The sequence below is a fragment of the Oncorhynchus nerka genome, linkage group LG16, assembly GCF_034236695.1.
Source record: "Oncorhynchus nerka isolate Pitt River linkage group LG16, Oner_Uvic_2.0, whole genome shotgun sequence".
In the NCBI taxonomy this organism is placed as follows: Eukaryota; Metazoa; Chordata; class Actinopteri; order Salmoniformes; family Salmonidae; genus Oncorhynchus; species Oncorhynchus nerka.
This window is the reverse complement of record NC_088411.1, coordinates 13,906,166-13,922,695: the sequence shown is the minus strand read 5'-3', so window position 1 is coordinate 13,922,695 and position 16,530 is coordinate 13,906,166. Positions and strand designations below refer to the sequence as shown.

At 47.0% G+C, this 16,530-nt stretch overlaps 1 protein-coding gene across 4 annotated transcripts in view; it reads left to right on the top strand.

Annotated features, from left to right (window-relative positions):
- The first annotated feature begins 2,635 nt into the window (after positions 1-2,635).
- Positions 2,636-16,530, top strand: part of LOC115144072 (protein tfg-1-like) — a 30,450-nt gene continuing 16,555 nt past the window's right edge. For 2 of the 4 annotated variants that reach the window (XR_010459301.1, XM_029684763.2), the window contains exon 1: positions 2,636-3,036. The gene's annotated coding sequence lies outside the window, so the exon portion shown is untranslated. Of the gene's footprint in view, positions 3,037-15,255; positions 15,450-16,530 lie in introns of those variants that run through there. The other 2 variants (XM_065002443.1, XM_065002444.1) reach the window with 2 other exon arrangements.

Here is a 16,530-nt window from a genome sequence, read left to right as displayed (position 1 = left end):
CTATACCTAAGAGTTCAGAGAGGAGAAGGAGGAAAGCAGTCCCATGGTGGATTGAGGAGTGTGGGGCAATGGTGAGGAGTAGGAACAGGGCATTTACAACTTCCAACATCTGATTCAGTATGAGCAGGCCCTGGTGAGGAGAACTATCCGTCAGGCAAAGAGGTCACGTTGGCGTCGGTTCTGTGACACCATTGGAAGGCCGACACCTGTGGGAGAAGTGTGGGGGATGATTTAGAGGATGAGTGGGGTCATCCAGTGTTGACGAGTGGGGAGGATGTGGCAGTAAGAGATGAGAAGGCAGAGATGAAGGCCGAAGCGTTTGTAGAAGTGCATAGCTCAGAAAATTTGTCAGAGGAGGGGCAGGGGGAGAGAGAGAATGAGAGAGGAGCACCCTGGAGTGCTGGATAGGAGGAAGGATGTAAATGATGCATTGAATGCACCCTTTACCATGGCAGAGATAAGGGCAATAGGTAACGCTGGGTTAACTTCACCTGGGAAAGATGAGGTGTGCGATGTTATGTTGGCCCATCTTAGTGATGAGGCACTAGACAAGGAAGCAGAGGGCTAGTATCACCACATCAGTGTGGGTTCAGAAAGGGGAGGGGTACTATGGACACAGCACTCTGCTTAGAAGCAGAGGTCAAGAAGGAGACTGTTGTAGCTGTCTTTTTTGATGTGGAGAAGACATATGATATGGAAGGAGGGTTGTTAATCAAGCTTGATATTATGGTGGTTGGAGTAAGAACGTACAACTGGATAAAGGATTTCCTGTTTGAAGGTCTATCCAGGTGAGGGTGGGGAAGTCTCTATCAGGCAGCTACCTGGTGGATAACGGTACACTGCAGGGGAGCGTGATTAGTCCTCTGTTGTTCTCAATCATGATCGTTGATGTTTACTCTCAGGTCCGGCCGGATATTGGAAGGTCGTTATTTGCAGATGATGGGGCCTAATGGAGGGGGAAAGAGGAAGAAATGTGCCATGCATAATCAGGAAGGTACAGGAAGCAATTGATGAGGTAGAGTGGTGGGCATTAATGTGGGAATTCAGGTTCTCTGTAGAGAAAACTCAGACAGTGTTCTTTACCAGGGGGAAGGTCGGAGATGAGGTACGCTTGAGGTTATATGGGAGAAACTTGGAGAGGGTGGGGGCCTTCAGGTTCCTTGGGGTATACTTTGACACTAGGCTGACCTGAGCAGAACACATTGAGAGAGTGGTGGGAAAGTGTAAGAAGGTACTACATGTGATGTGCTGTCTGACAGGGAAGGAGTGGGGGTCTGGGCGTTCTTCATTGAGGACCATGAATGTTGCATTGATCTGATCTGTAATAGACTATGGCAGTATAGCATATGGTTCCGCAGCCCCAACCTTATTGGATAGGCTGGCTGCACTACAGGTGGAGATGGGGGATATGCTATTGCACATTAGGAGACAGCAGCTGGCAAAGAATGATTGGGTCAACCTACAGGGACATGGTGTGCCTCATCCTGCGAAAATATTTTTACAGGCTTGCTGGGTACATGAGCGAGGACAGAACACGAGCTTTGGGTGGGTGGGTAATACCCTAGTTGATCTAGAAGTGTTGGAGGGACTATGGAAAGATTGGGAGGGTGTTGATCCATCTGATTGGTTTAAGAGACATCTGGATACTGTGTATCAGGATTTTGTGGCCATTTACACAGATGGTTCAAAAGATCCAAGGACAGGACGTACTGGGTCAGCATTTGTAGTGCAGGAATGTGGGGTGTCAGTCAGGAACCGTTTGACAGATCATCTGACTGTATATACTGTACATTAGAGCTGATGGTCATACTGTTGGCCTTGCAGTGGGTGAAGGAAGCCAGACAGAGTAGTTATTTGCTCTGATTCATGTGCAGTGTTGATGAGTCTCCAGTCCTTTAGCTCACGTAGCAGACAAGACTTCCTTTATGATGTACTACAAACCCATGGCAGGATTAGACAGATGGGTACACAGATAATATTTACTTTGATCCCAGGCCATGTGGGGGAGGAGGGGAACAAGGCAGTTGATATACTGGCTCAAAAGGCACTTAGTAGTGGGGATGTTGATGTTGTAGTTTCAATGAGCAAGGCACCTGCCATGTACCATGATGGTGCAGAGATGGCAGGAGCAGTGGAATAGAGATACTAAGGGCAGGCATTTATTTCAAGTGCAGAGGAAAGTCGGGGGAGGGGAGTACGGCAAGGGACAAGGTTGAGGGTGAGACACAGCCGTTTGAGTAATACTTTAAATGTGTTAGGAAAGCATCCAACAGGAAAGTGTGATTATTGCCAGGAAACAGAGAGCGTGGAGCATGTATTGCTACAGTGTGGGCAGTATCAGAGGGAAAGAGAGAGGCTGAGATCTAGTATGAGGGAGAAGGGAATGCAGGAAATTAGTTGAAAGAGTACAACGTCATTAAAGACATAGAGCAATGGGTAAAGTCTATAAAATTTAGTCCACTATGTTTATATAACAGGTTCTACTTTTGGGAACAGAAAACTGTATTGAGATCAAATGTTTCATCGATGAGAAGTTGCAGAATGACGGCCAAAATCCATCTCCTTCAATTTTTTCCCACTACCGGCCACTGGGCTTCCTCTCACTACCATATTTAGTAGTGAGCGGAAACACCGAGCGTATTTTACTCATTGTTCTATCTGGCTTTATCATTAGCATGTCATTCCGGGACAGGAAGCTTTAGCTATCATTATTCCAAGTAATAATTTAAGACTACAAAATTCTATAGGGAAGGTATTGTATAGCTCATACAGTCATCAAGACAGGACTCACAAATTGTATTTATCTTGACAAATAAGAAATGCCATTTTATCCCTGCCAATAGGCCTAGTTGGAGTTAGCTACAGATTGTAGCTACACCTGATAATGTGATATAACCAAAGATTGTTGTTATCCATTACGGGACGTTACAGGTTTAACTATACAAAACGCTGCCGTAGATTCTTCAAGATTCTTCTTCCTATTTGGTAGTCGGAATAATGGATTGGCAAGAATTTGACACGGGCAACTTTTAGAAGGTGAGTAGGAAAGTTCATTTTAACCACCTAAATATATTCACATTCACTGAACATTTAGTATTTTGGAACACAAAACATGAATTCTTCAGCTGCTTTTTCTATCATCCTTCCTGCAGACTCTTTATCGTTCTCCATACCTTATATTCCGATGTACCCAACATTATGCATGCCCACCATGCTATTGGGCAGCTTCTGACATTTGAGAACTCATCTGGTCTAGAAACTTAAAGGGAAAGGAAGCTGGTCATCGTATTGCAGAGCACATTGTATCATTTTTTAAGCTGTTTTTAAGAGAAGATTGTATTGCAAGGTATGCTATATGCGTAGGATATGCTGTGTTGGCTAATATGTATATGCAGCTGTAGTTTTTAAACCTCCATTCCAGCATACATGACACACACATCTTTCTATCTACATGCTTTTATTTGGTTTTATATACAAAGTATATGATTGAGTGTTTCTTTAAGCCTGCTGCAAGTTGCTTGAAAGGAGACATATGATCATGCTAACGGAGTTACCTCTTCATATGATCAAGACAATTGGTAACACATGCTGCATATTTCAAGTGCACTCAAAAACAGGTTTCAGTCTTTGGGAGCTCATCACACATGATACAGAAACAGGCTCCAGTTTTCATTTGGCTCTAGTTTTCATTTGAGGCTGTGTTTACATCCCATATAGAAGCAGGCCATTAGCTTCCTTCATCACCAGGGGTATGTATGGGAGTTCTGATTGGTTCTGGGTTTAGTAGTTCTGCAAATTTGCCTGATTACACAGTGTTGAAATATGATCCAAATCAAATTGTATTTGTCAAATGCGCCAAATACAACATACCATAAAGTGCTTACTTATAAGCCATTAAACAACTGAAGTTTATTTAGTGCTTTATCCGGGTAGCCGGAAAATAGAGCATTGCAGTAGTCTAACCTAGAAGTGACAAAAGCATGGATTAATTTTTCTGCATCATTTTTGGACAGAAAGTTTCTGATTTTTGCAATTTTACGTAGATGGAAAAAAGCTGTCCTCGAAATGGTCTTGATATGTTCTTCAAAAGAGAGATCAGGGTCCAGAGTAACGCCGAGGTCCTTCACAGTTTTATTTGAGACGACTGTACAACCATTAAGATTAATTGTCAGATTCAACAGAAGATCTCTTTGTTTCTTGGGACCTAGAACAAGCATCTCTGTTTTGTCCGAGTTTAATAGTAGAAGGTTTGCAGCCATCCACTTCCTTATGTCTGAAACACATGCTTCTAGCGAGGGCAATTTTGGGGCTTCACCATGTTTCATTGAAATTTACAGCTGTGTGTCATCCGCATAGCAGTGAAAGTTTACATTATGTTTTCGAATAACTTCCCCAAGAGGTAAAATATATAGTGAAAACAATAGTGGTCCTAAAACGGAACCTTGAGGAACACCGAAATTTACAGTTGATTTGTCAGAGGACAAACCATTCACAGAAACAAACTGATATCTTTCCGACAGATAAGATCTAAACCAGGCCAGAACATGTCCGTGTAGACCAATTTGGGTTTCCAATCTCTCCAAAAGAATGTGGTGATCGATGGTATCAAAAGCAGCACTAAGGTCTAGGAGCACGAGGACAGATGCAGAGCCTCGGTCCGATGCCATTAAAATGTAATTTACCACCTTCACAAGTGCCGTCTCAGTGCTATGATGGGGTCTAAAACCAGACTGAAGCATTTCGTATACATTGTTTGTCTTCAGGAAGGCAGTGAGTTGCTGCGCAACAGCCTTCTCTAAAATTTTTGAGAGGAATGGAAGATTCGATATAGGCCGATAGTTTTTTATATTTTCTGGGTCAAGGTTTGGCTTTTTCAAGAGAGGCTTTATTACTGCCACTTTTAGTGAATTTGGTACACATCCAGTGGATAGAGAGCCGTTTATTATGTTCAACATAGGAGGGCCAAGCACAGGAAGCAGCTCTTTCAGTAGTTTAGTTGGAATAGGGTCCAGTATGCAGCTTGAAGGTTTAGAGGCCATGATTATTGTGTCAAGAGATATAGTACTAAAACACTTGAGCGTCTCTCTTGATCCTAGGTCCTGGCAGAGTTGTGCAGACTCAGGACAACTGAGGTTTGGAGGAATACGCAGGTTTAAAGAGGAGTCCGTAATTTGCTTTCTAATAATCATAATCTTTTCCTCAAAGTTCATGAATTTATCACTGCTAAAGTGAAAGTCATCCTCTCTTGGGGAATGCTGCTTTTTAGTTAGCTTTGCGACAGTATCAAAAAGGAATTTCGGATTGTTCTTATTTTCCTCAATTAAGTTAGAAAAATAGGATGATCGAGCAGCAGTAAGGGCTCTTCGGTACTGCACGGTACCGTCCTTCCAAGCTAGTCGGAAGACTTCCAGTTTGGTGTGGCGCCATTTCCGTTCCAATCTTCTGGAAGCTTGCTTCAGAGCTCGGGTATTTTCTGTGTACCAGGGAGCTAGTTTCTTATGAGAATTTTTTTTAGTTTTTAGGGGTGCAACTGCATCTAGGGTATTGCGCAAGGTTAAATTGAGATGCTCAGTTAGGTGGTTAACTGATTTTTGTCCTCTGGCGTCCTTGGGTAGGCAGAGGGAGTCTGGAAGGGCATCAAGGAATCTTTGTGTTGTCTGTGAATTTATAGCACGACTTTTGATGTTCCTTGGTTGGGGTCTGAGCAGATTATTTGTTGCAATTGCAAACGTAATAAAATGGTGGTCCGATAGTCCAGGATTATGAGGAAAAACATTAAGATCCACAACATTTATTCCATGGGACAAAACTAGGTCCAGCATATGACTGTGACAGTGAGTGGGTCCAGAGACATGTTGGACAAAACCCACTGAGTCGATGATGGCTCCGAAAGCCTTTTGGAGTGGGTCTGTGGACTTTTCCATGTGAATATTAAAGTCACCAAAGATTAGAATATTAGGTTGTGGATGGCAGGAAGCTTGGCCCCAAGTTATGTACTGGGCCATACTCACTACCATATGTAGCGCCTTACGGTCGAATGACGAGCAGTTGCCATTCCAGGTGCTGATGCAACCGGTCGGGATGCTCTCGATGGTGCAGCTGTAGAACTTTTTGAGGATCTGGAGACCCATGACAAATCTTTTCAGTTTCCTGAGCGGGAAAAGGCGTTGTCGTGCCCTCTTCACAACTCTCTTGGTGTGTTTGGACCATGATAGTTTGTTGGTGATGTTGACACCAAGGAACTTTTCCTTTTCCTGTAGTCCACGATCATCTCCTTTGTCTTACTCACGTTGAGGGGGAGGTTGTTGTCCTGGCATCACACTGCCATGTCTCTGACCTCCTCCCTATAGACTGTCTCATCATTGTTGGTGATCAGGACTACCACAGTTGTGTTGTCAGCAAACTTAATGATGATGTTAGAGTCATGCTTGGCCACGCAATCGTGGGTGAACGGGTAGTACATGAGGAGACTAAGCACGCACCCCTGAGGGGCCCTCGTGTTGAGGATCAGCGTGGCAGATGTGGAGTGGGTCTAGGGTTTCCGGGATGATGCTGTTGATGTGAGCCAATGACCAGCCTTTCCATACACTTTATGGCTACCGACGTGAGTTCTACGGGGCAGAGTCATATAGGCAGGTTACCATTGCTTTCTTGGGCACAGGGACTATGGTGGTCTGCTTGAAACATGTAGGTATTACTGACTCGGTCAGGGACACGTTGAAAATGTCAGTGAAGACACTTGCCAGTTGGTCAGCGCATGTCCCTGCAGCCTTGTGAATGTTGACCTGTTTAAAGGTCTTGTTCACATTGGCTACGGAGAGTGTGATCACACAATCGCCTGGAACAGCTGGTGCTCTCATGCATGCTTCAGTGTTGCTTGCCGCGAATCGAGCATTAAAGGAATTTAGCCCGTCTGGTAGGCTTGTGTCACTGGGCAGCTTGCGGCTGGGTTTCCCTTTGTAGTCCATAATAGTTTGCATGCCCTGCCACATCCGACGAGTGTCAGAGGCGGTGTAGTAGGATTCAATCTTCATCCGATATTGACGCTTTGCTGTTTGATGGTTCGTTTGAGGGCATAGTGGGATTTCTTATAACCGTCCGGATTAGTGCCCCACTCCTTGAAAGCGGCAGCTCTAGCTTTTAGCTCGGTGCGGATGTTGCCTGTAATCCATGGCTTCTGGTTGGGATATGTACGTGCCGTCACTGTGGGGATGACGTCATCAATGCACTTAATCATGAAGCCGGTAACTAAGGTGGTATACTCCTGTTATGGAATTTTTATGAATAATGACTAAATGATGTATACATTTAACGTAGAATTATAACTAACAGAATTTTACCCTGACTTTCTAGCAGTGTTAAATCATGTTTGTTCATTAGGAAGGGGTCATGTAGCATAGATCTATGAAGAAAGGAATGTTTGTGGGTGTAGAAAGAGAATGAAGGGGCTTATTAATATATGTTTGAACCGACCTGGTTGTAAATCTGGGGAGATAAGATATGACAGTGTCACGGCTTTCTTCCTGGGAAGGAGAGGCGGACCTAAACGCAGCGTGGTTGTAGTTCATGGTTCTTTAATAAGAAAACTCAAACATGAACAAACTACAAAACAATAAACGTGAAAACCGAAACAGTCCCAACTGGTGCATAAAACACAAAGACAGGAAACAATCACCCACAAAATACCCAAAGAATATGGCTGCTTAAATATGGCTCCCAATCAGAGACAACGATAAACACCTGCCTCTGATTGAGAACCAATCCAGGCAACCATAGACTTACCTAGACACCTAAAAGAACACAACCCCATAAAGCTACAAAAACCCCTAGACAAGACAAACACATAAATCACCCATGTCACACCCTGGCCTAACCAAAATAATAAAGAAAACAAAGATAACTAAGGGCGTGACAGTACCCCCCCCCAAAGGTGCGGACTCCCGGCCGCACACCTAAACCCATAGGGGAGGGTCTGGGTGGGCGTCTGTCCATGGTGGCGGCTCTGGCGCGGGACGTGGACCCCACTCCACCATAGTCTTAGTCCGTTTTTGTAGCATCCTAGGAACGGCGACCATCGCCACCGACCTAGGATTGGCAACCCTACTAAATGGCCCCACTGGACTGAGGGGCAGCTCCGGACTGAGGTAGCTCAGGACTGAGAGGTAGCTCAGGCTGGTTGACGGCTCTGGCAGCTTCTGGCTGAATGGCGGCTCTGGAGGATCCTGGCTGACTGGCGGCTCTGGAGGATCCTGGCTGACTGGCGGCTCTGGAGGATCCTGGCTGACTGGCGGCTCTGGAGGATCCTGGCTGACTGGCGGTTCTGGAGGATCCTGGCTGACTGGCGGCTCTGGACAGACGGGAGACTCTGGCGGCTCTGGACAGACGGGAGACTCTGGACAGATGGGAGGCTCTGGACAGACGGGAGGCTCTGGACAGACGGGAGGCTCTGGACAGACGGGAGGCTCTGGACAGACGGGAGACTCTGGCGGCTCTGGACAGACGGGAGACTCTGGCCAGACGGGAGGCTCTGGACAGACGGGAGGCTCTGGACAGACGGGAGGCTCTGGACAGACGGGAGGCTCTGGACAGACGGGAGGCTCTGGACAGACGGGAGGCTCTGGACAGACGGGAGACTCTGGACAGACGGGAGACTCTGGACAGACGGGAGACTCTGGACAGACGGGAGACTCTGGCGGCTCTGGACAGACGGGAGACTCTGGCGGCTCTGGACAGACGGGAGACTCTGGCGGCTCTGGACAGACGGGAGACTCTGGCGGCTCTGGACAGACGGGAGACTCTGGCGGCTCTGGACAGACGGGAGACTCTGGCGGCTCTGGACAGACGGGAGACTCTGGCGGCTCTGGACAGACGGGAGACTCTGGCGGCTCTGGACAGACGGGGAGACTCTGGCGGCTCTGGACAGACGGGAGACTCTGGCGGCTCTGGACAGACGGGAGACTCTGGCGGCTCTGGACAGACGGGAGACTCTGGCGGCTCTGGACAGACGGGAGACTCTGGCGGCTCTGGACAGACGGGAGACTCTGGCGGCTCTGGACAGACGGGAGACTCTGGCGGCTCTGGACAGACGGGAGACTCTTGCGGCTCTGGACAGACGGGAGACTCTAGCGGCTCTGGACAGACGGGAGACTAGCGGCGCTGGAGAGGAGGAAGGCTCTAGCGGCGCTGGACAGGCGAGGCGCACTGTAGGCCTGGTGCATGGTGCCGGCGCTGGTGGTACTGGGCCGAGGACACGCACCTCAGGGCGAGTGCTGGGAGGAGGAACAGGGAGTACTGGGCTCTGGACACGCACAGGAAGCCTGGTGCGGGGGGCTGCCACCGGAGGGCTGGTGCATGTAGGTGGCACTGGATAGACCAGACCGTGCAGGCGCACTGGAGCTCTTGAGCACCGAGCCTGCCCAACCTTACCTGGTTGAATGCTCCCGGTCGCCCTGCCAGTGCGGCAAGGTGGAATAGCCCGCACTGGGCTGTGCAGGCGAACCGGGGACACCATGCGTAAAGCTGGTGCCATGTACGCCGGCCCAAGGAGACGCACTGGACGATGCGTAGAGCCGGCTTCATGGCACTTGGCTCGATGCCCACTCTAACCCGGCCGATGCGAGGAGCTGGTATGTACCGCACCGGGCTATGCACCCGCACTGGGGACACCGTGCGCTCCACAGCATAACACGGTGCCTGCCCGGTCTCTCTCGCTCTCCGGTAAGCACAGGAAGTTGGCGCAGGTCTCCTACCTGGCTTCGCCATACTTCCTGTGTGCCTCCTTCCAATACATTTTTGGGGCTGACATTCGGGTTTCCAGCCCTGCTTCCGTGCTGCCTCTTCAAACCGCCGCCTCTCCGCTTTGGCTGCCTCCAGCTCTGACTTGGGGCGGCGATATTCCCCCGGCTGTGTCCAGGGTCCATCACCGTCCAACTCGTCCTCCCATGTCCATTCCTCCTTGCGCTGCACCTGCTGCCGCTTCTCCTGCTGCACCTTGGGGTGGCGACACTCCCCTGGCTTTGCCCAGGGTCCTCTCCCATCAAGGATTTCCTCCCACGTCCAGAAGTCCTGATTGCGCTGCTCCTGCTGGCGCTGCCTGTCACCACGCCGCTTGGTCCTGTTGTGGTGGGTGATTCTGTCACGGCTTTCTTCCTGGGAAGGAGAGGCGGACCTAAACGCTGCGTGGTTATAGTTCATGGTTCTTTAATAAGAAAACTCAAACGTGAACAAACTACAAAACAATAAACGTGAAAACCGAAACAGTCCCAACTGGTGCATAAAACACAAAGACAGGAAACAATCACCCACAAAATACCCAAAGAATATGGCTGCCTAAATATGGCTCCCAATCAGAGACAATGATAAACACCTTCCTCTGATTGAGAACCAATCCAGGCAACCATAGACTTACCTAGACACCTAAAAGAACACAACCCCATAAATCTACAAAAAACCCTAGACAAGTCAAAACACATAAATCACCTATGTCACACCCTGGCCTAACCAAAAGATAACTAAGGCCAGGGCGTGACAGACAGGGAGAGCCCCTCCCCTGAACTCTAGTATCTGGGGGAGACTGGAACTGTCAGCTGAGTGGTTATAAACTGTGGTGTGACTCGTGAGAAAATCCTTATGTTGGTGTGTATGCATGTGCTTAGGTTAGAATGGTATGAAAGGAATGTATTTGTGTATGCACGGAAGAGCTCTCACAAATAAACCTGGATCTGATCAATTGTGAGCTGGGAATTCTGTCTGTTTTATTTAAGACCATAACTTTACAACCTCTGGGTATCAGACAGATAAAGATAATTGGAATTTATTAACATTGATTACAAAATTACTGAACAACTCCGCAATGCCATTGGATGAATCCTGGAACATTTTCCAGTCTGTGCTAGCCAACCAGTCTTTTAGCATAGCGTCCGCGTCATTTGACCACTTCCATATTTAGCGAGTCAATGGTACTTTCTGTTTAGTTATTGCTTGTAAGCAGGAATCAGGAGGATAGAATTATGGTCAGATTTGCCAAATGCACATCTTAGTGTATGGAGTAAAGGTGGTCAAGAGTCTGTTTGCAGATGTGACATGCTGGTAGAAATTATTATGTATTTTTTAATTCAACCAGTCAAGTCAGGAAAGAACAAATTCTTATTTACAACAACAGCCTAGGAACAGTGTGTTAACTGCCTTGTTCAGGGGCAGAACGATAGATTTTTTTTTACCTTGAATTCGCTTTAGCAACCTTTCGGTTACTGGCCCGACGCTCTAACCACTAGGCTACCTGCCACCCATGAGGAAATGAGGTAAAACGGATTTAAGTTTGCCTACATTAAAGTCGGCCACTAGGAGCGCCACTTCTGGATGAGCATTTTTCTTGTTTGCTTATGGCCTTATACAGCTCGTTGAGTGTGGTCTTACTGCCAGCGTCGGTTTGTGGTGGTAAATAGACAGCTACGAAAATAGATTCAAACTCTCTTGGTAGATAGTGTGATACCAAAAAAACAACAAAATACAAAAACGAACGTAAAGCTACATACAGTGTTGAAAGCAACTACACACAAACAAGATCCCACAAACTAAAGGTGGGAAAAAAGGCTGCCTAAGTATGATCCCCAAACGATAGACAGCTGCCAGGCGGCTCCGGTTCGGGACGTAGACCCCGCTCCGCTCGTTGATCCCTCTGCTTCCGTGGAACCGGACTGTGGATCGTCGCAGGAGGAACCAGACCATGGATCGTCGCCGGAGGAACCAGACCGTGGATCGTCGCCGGAGGAACCAGACCGTGGATCGTCGCCAGATGCTCCGGACCGTGGATCGTCGCCGGGGACTCCGGACCGTAGATCGTCTCCGGAGGCTCTGAACTGGGAACCCCCGCTAGAGGCTCTGGACTGGGAACCCCCGCTGGAGGCTCTGGACTGCAGACCCCCGCTGGAGGCTCTGGACCGCAGACCCCCGCTGGAGGCTCTGGACCGCAGACCGTCGCTGGAGACTCCGGGCCATGGATCATCACTGGAGGCTCCGGGCCGTGGATCATCACTGGAGGCTTCGTGCCGTTGATCATCACTGGAGGCTTCGTGCCGTGGATCATCACTGGAGGCTCCGGGCCGTGGATCATCACTGGAGGCTCCGGACCATGGACCTTGTCAGGAGGTTCCGGACTGTGGACCGTCGCTGGAGGTTCCAGACTGTGGACCGTCGTTGGAGATTCCGGACTGGGAACCGTCGCCGGAAGCTCTGGACTGGGAACTGTTGCCGGAAGCTTAGTGCGTGGGGCTGGCACTGGTGGTACCGGGCTGGTGACACGCACCTCAGGACGAGCGTGAGGAGCAGGCACAGGACGTACTGGACTGGGGAGGCGCACTGGAGTCCTGATGCGTGGGGCCGGTTGGTGGCACCGGGCTGGTGACACGCACCTCAGGGCGAGTGCGGGGAGGAGGCACAGGACGTACTGGACTGAGGAGGCGCACAGGAGGCCTGATGCGTGGGACCGACACAGGTGGCACCGGGCTGGTGACACGCACCTCAGGGTGAGTGCGGGTGGTAGCACAGGACGTACTGGGCTGTGGAGGCGTACATCAGGGCGAGTGTGGGGAGCAGGCACATGACGTACCGGATTGGGGACACGTACTTCAGGGCGAGTACGAGGAGGAGACACAGGACGTACCGGACTGGGGAGGCGCACTGGAGGCCTGATACGTGGGACCGGCACAGATTGCACTGGACTGGTGACACGCTCCTCCAAATGCCTACATTGCCGCATACTCCTCGCCAACTACATTCTCCGGTATCCTTCCTTGCACTGTTCTATTGAATCCCAGGCGGGCTCTGGCACTCTCTCTGAGTCGACCGACCACCGACTACTTCCTCCCAGGTTGTCTCTTGTTCACACCTCGGGACCGCCGACCACCTCGTGTGTCCCCCCCCCAAAAAAAAGTTTTCGGGCTGTCTTTGTGGCCGTGAACCCCAGCGTCGTCGCTGTTGCTCCTTCGCTGCCTCCGCCTACTTCCATGGCAGGCATCTGTCTCCTGCCATTATTTCGTCCCACGTCCAGGGTGTCCTCCACTCCTCCTGGGCCCGCTGCTTGGTCCGTGGGTGGTGGGATCTTCTGTCACGATCGTTTAGAGATGGATTGGACCAAGGTGCAGCGTGGTAGGCGTACATTTTACTTTTATTAAATGACACCGAAAAAACAACAAAATACAAAATACGAACGTAAAGCTACATGCAGTGCAAAAAGCAACTACACACAAACAAGATCCCACAAACTAAAGGTGGAAAAAAGGCTGCCTAAGTATGATCCCCAATCAGAGAAAACGATAGACAGCTGCCTCTGATTGGGAACCATACACGGCCAACAAAGAAATAGAAAAACTAGAATGCCCAACCAAATCCTCAAATGGAGAAATAAAAAGGCTCTCTAAGGTCAGGGCGTGATCTGTGCCCCTTGTAATTTCCTTATTTTATTCATGCAAAGGACAAGGATTATATCCTTCGCATCAGACTCATTAAAGAAAAAAATATTGTGCAGTTTGAGGTGAGTAATCGCTGTTCTGATATCCAGAAGCTCTTTTCGGTCATAAGAGACGGTAGCATCAACATTATGTACAAACAATGCGAAAAAACACACAAAATAGCACAATTGGTTAGGAGTCATTCCCTCCAGCAGCCATCCCCTCTGGTACCATTCTATTATGGGATTATAATGATGACAGAACTACGTGAGTTTGTATATTCAATTACGTGGTCGCACATTGAGTTTTGTGGTTGCAAGTACGATTTGCAAACGTGTAATTTAATTTTGCAAGCTTGTATCATGATTAACAACGGATTAACAACGGCGGCAAACTTGTAACTTGACATTTGAATATATTCAATACGATTTTCAAGTATAGTAAGTCCATTTACGAGTCCATTCACGGAAAAAAATATCAGAATTGAGCTGCTTGTCTAAATGCAGCCAGGGACAAGTGACTACAAGTCAGTTCTTGTGTTCGTAGCAGTTTCCATGAATTTGAGTGGTTACATACACTACATGTTAAATGGCTATTAGACAGAGATAAGGAAACTCTTGCTGTAATCAAAGGGAAGGTACTACTGAAGGCCCCAGTATTCAGGCAGGCAGCTTGAAGCAGATGTGTATCACCATCCAGGCCCTTGTCACAGCATGCAGTGGCCTGATAGGGAGATGACAATAAATACATTAAGTCCTTAGTTTTGAGGTTATGTTCAGGTAAAACAATTTGGCTAATCTATACTTCCATATTTCCACGTCCTATTCTTGAACATCAAGGGGTATAAAATGTATTAGAATTCTGATACACTTTGGTTTTTAATGTAAAGAAAGAATTTAATCGTATTATTATATGTAGTAGAAAGTGATGGGTTGGAAGAAGCCTACATAACCAACCCATAAAGTAAAATTTAACATCCATATATGGCCAGCTATGTAAGCTTTAACATTGATTTATCCTGCAATAGATGTCGTTCAATTGGTGACATACATTTTTTTCTAAAAGTAACTGAATGTTACGTTACTGAGTTTGGATAATCCCAAAGTTACTTTACGGACTACAATTTTGGACAGGTAACTAGTAACTGTAATGGATTACATTTAGAAATTAACCTACCCAACCCTGGTTAATTGTTACATTATTAATTTAACCGGGTAACAATTAAACATTGTTATTTATCTAATTAACTAACTGTCATCAGATTAATGAAAGTGGAGTCATGACATAAATTACAAATTAGTGGCTAATATGTGTACCCTACAATAAAGTGTAATCGAACACATCACTCTGGAGTCAGATGTTAACAGTGTAGTGAGGTATCAGTGACAGCCATAGAGTGAGTGCAATTGGCTTAGCCCAGTTGTCAGGGAAAGAGAGAAAAATAGGGGATGGTTTTTTTGCAAAAATTATGATTGTAGTTTTTTATTATTTGGGGGGTTAACAATTGTGTGGGTAGTTCAAGTATTTAGCTACAATGCTACATGGCAAAACAAGTAATTAGCTAATGAAAATACTATGGAGATTTGAATTTAGTTAAACTACCACCTAGCTTCTGTGGATCTATTGCATGATAAAGACTAATAGCTTAACATTATAGCACACAAAACAAATTAATTTAACACCAATGTGCAGCGGTGTGGTTTAAAAAAACAGTAATATATAATACTGCCTAGACCAGTTACTACCCCACTATATAACCTACTGGCAGCGCAGTCGCTTCAAAACAGTGGATTGTCATCTAGGGTTTATAGTTTCGTTGGTCGGATAAGAAGTGCTTTGAAAACCGCTTCGCAGCATCAGAGCTCCGGCATCAATCGTACACTTGGCCTACTACTTACTATCCGCTGCCTATCGAGTCACCGCGTGACGCTCTCCCGTCATAGATACACTGTTACGAGGAGAAAAACAGGGAAATAATCAACTAGATTCTTTCCTATCAAGGTATGTAGCCTATAGGCCTACTACATATCGTCTGCATGCACAATAAGAATGTTTGTGCAATGGCCATGTTCATGGCTCATAATTAGATTTTTCATTGCAGCTGTCTGCTTTCTCCATGCAGCAGTAGCGGCTTTTAGTTTTATTTGGTCTATTTTTTTTGCAACACAGCCGAACAATAAACTCTCCTCCTTTGATCATTTTTTTGTTGTTGCATTGCCTCGGTTAGTGATGTTTGTTATTTTTGTCGCATGGTGATTTGTGGTCTGGGCGCTTGCGTGCGAGCCTCTGCCTAGCAAGGAGAGGAGAGAGATGGTTGTGGGTGTGTGCGGTTATATACCGTATGCGTGTGCATATTGTTTTGTGTTGGGATTGCTTTCTTCCCGTTGCACCGAGTCACACAGCGATTTAATCGTATTCTATCTACCCCTAACATCATGTTTAGCTTTTCATTACTGAAAAGATCACATAGTAGATGTTCTTATTTTATATAAATCGTCTCGATATGGTTCATCCTTCGTTTTTTTGTTTGTTATTGGTTTTTTTCCCGAGAGTTATTGTCGTCGTTCTCCCCTTCCCAAATGAAAGGCGCGGCACCCTCCGTAGATTTTACGGCCCCACGTGAACCGCTAGCTCTCTGGAGAGATAGCCGTTAGGCTCCTCACTGTAGCCTGATATTCTGTGGATCCTCAACAGGTTGAAGCCCAATGTTTCATATAGGCTTATCAGGCGTGAGAGATGCCAAAGAATAGCTGTATGTATGGCTTTACAATAATAATACAAATTAATACATAGGAATAATTGTAAAATATATATATATATATAACGTTATAAATTGCATGGCTGTTGTGGCCCTGTTAGCCTATTGTAGAATTTTATGTAATCATGGAAATTATGTTTGTTTCATTATCTCTAATCATTATCTCTAATCGGTGCGGCAGGTAGTAGTTAGAGCGTTGGGCCAGTAACCGAAAGGTTGCTGGATCGAAATCCTGAGCTGACAAGGTAAAAATCTGTCTTTATGGCAGTTAACAAGGCAGTTAACCCACTGTTCCTAGGCCGTCATTGTAAATCAGAATTTGTT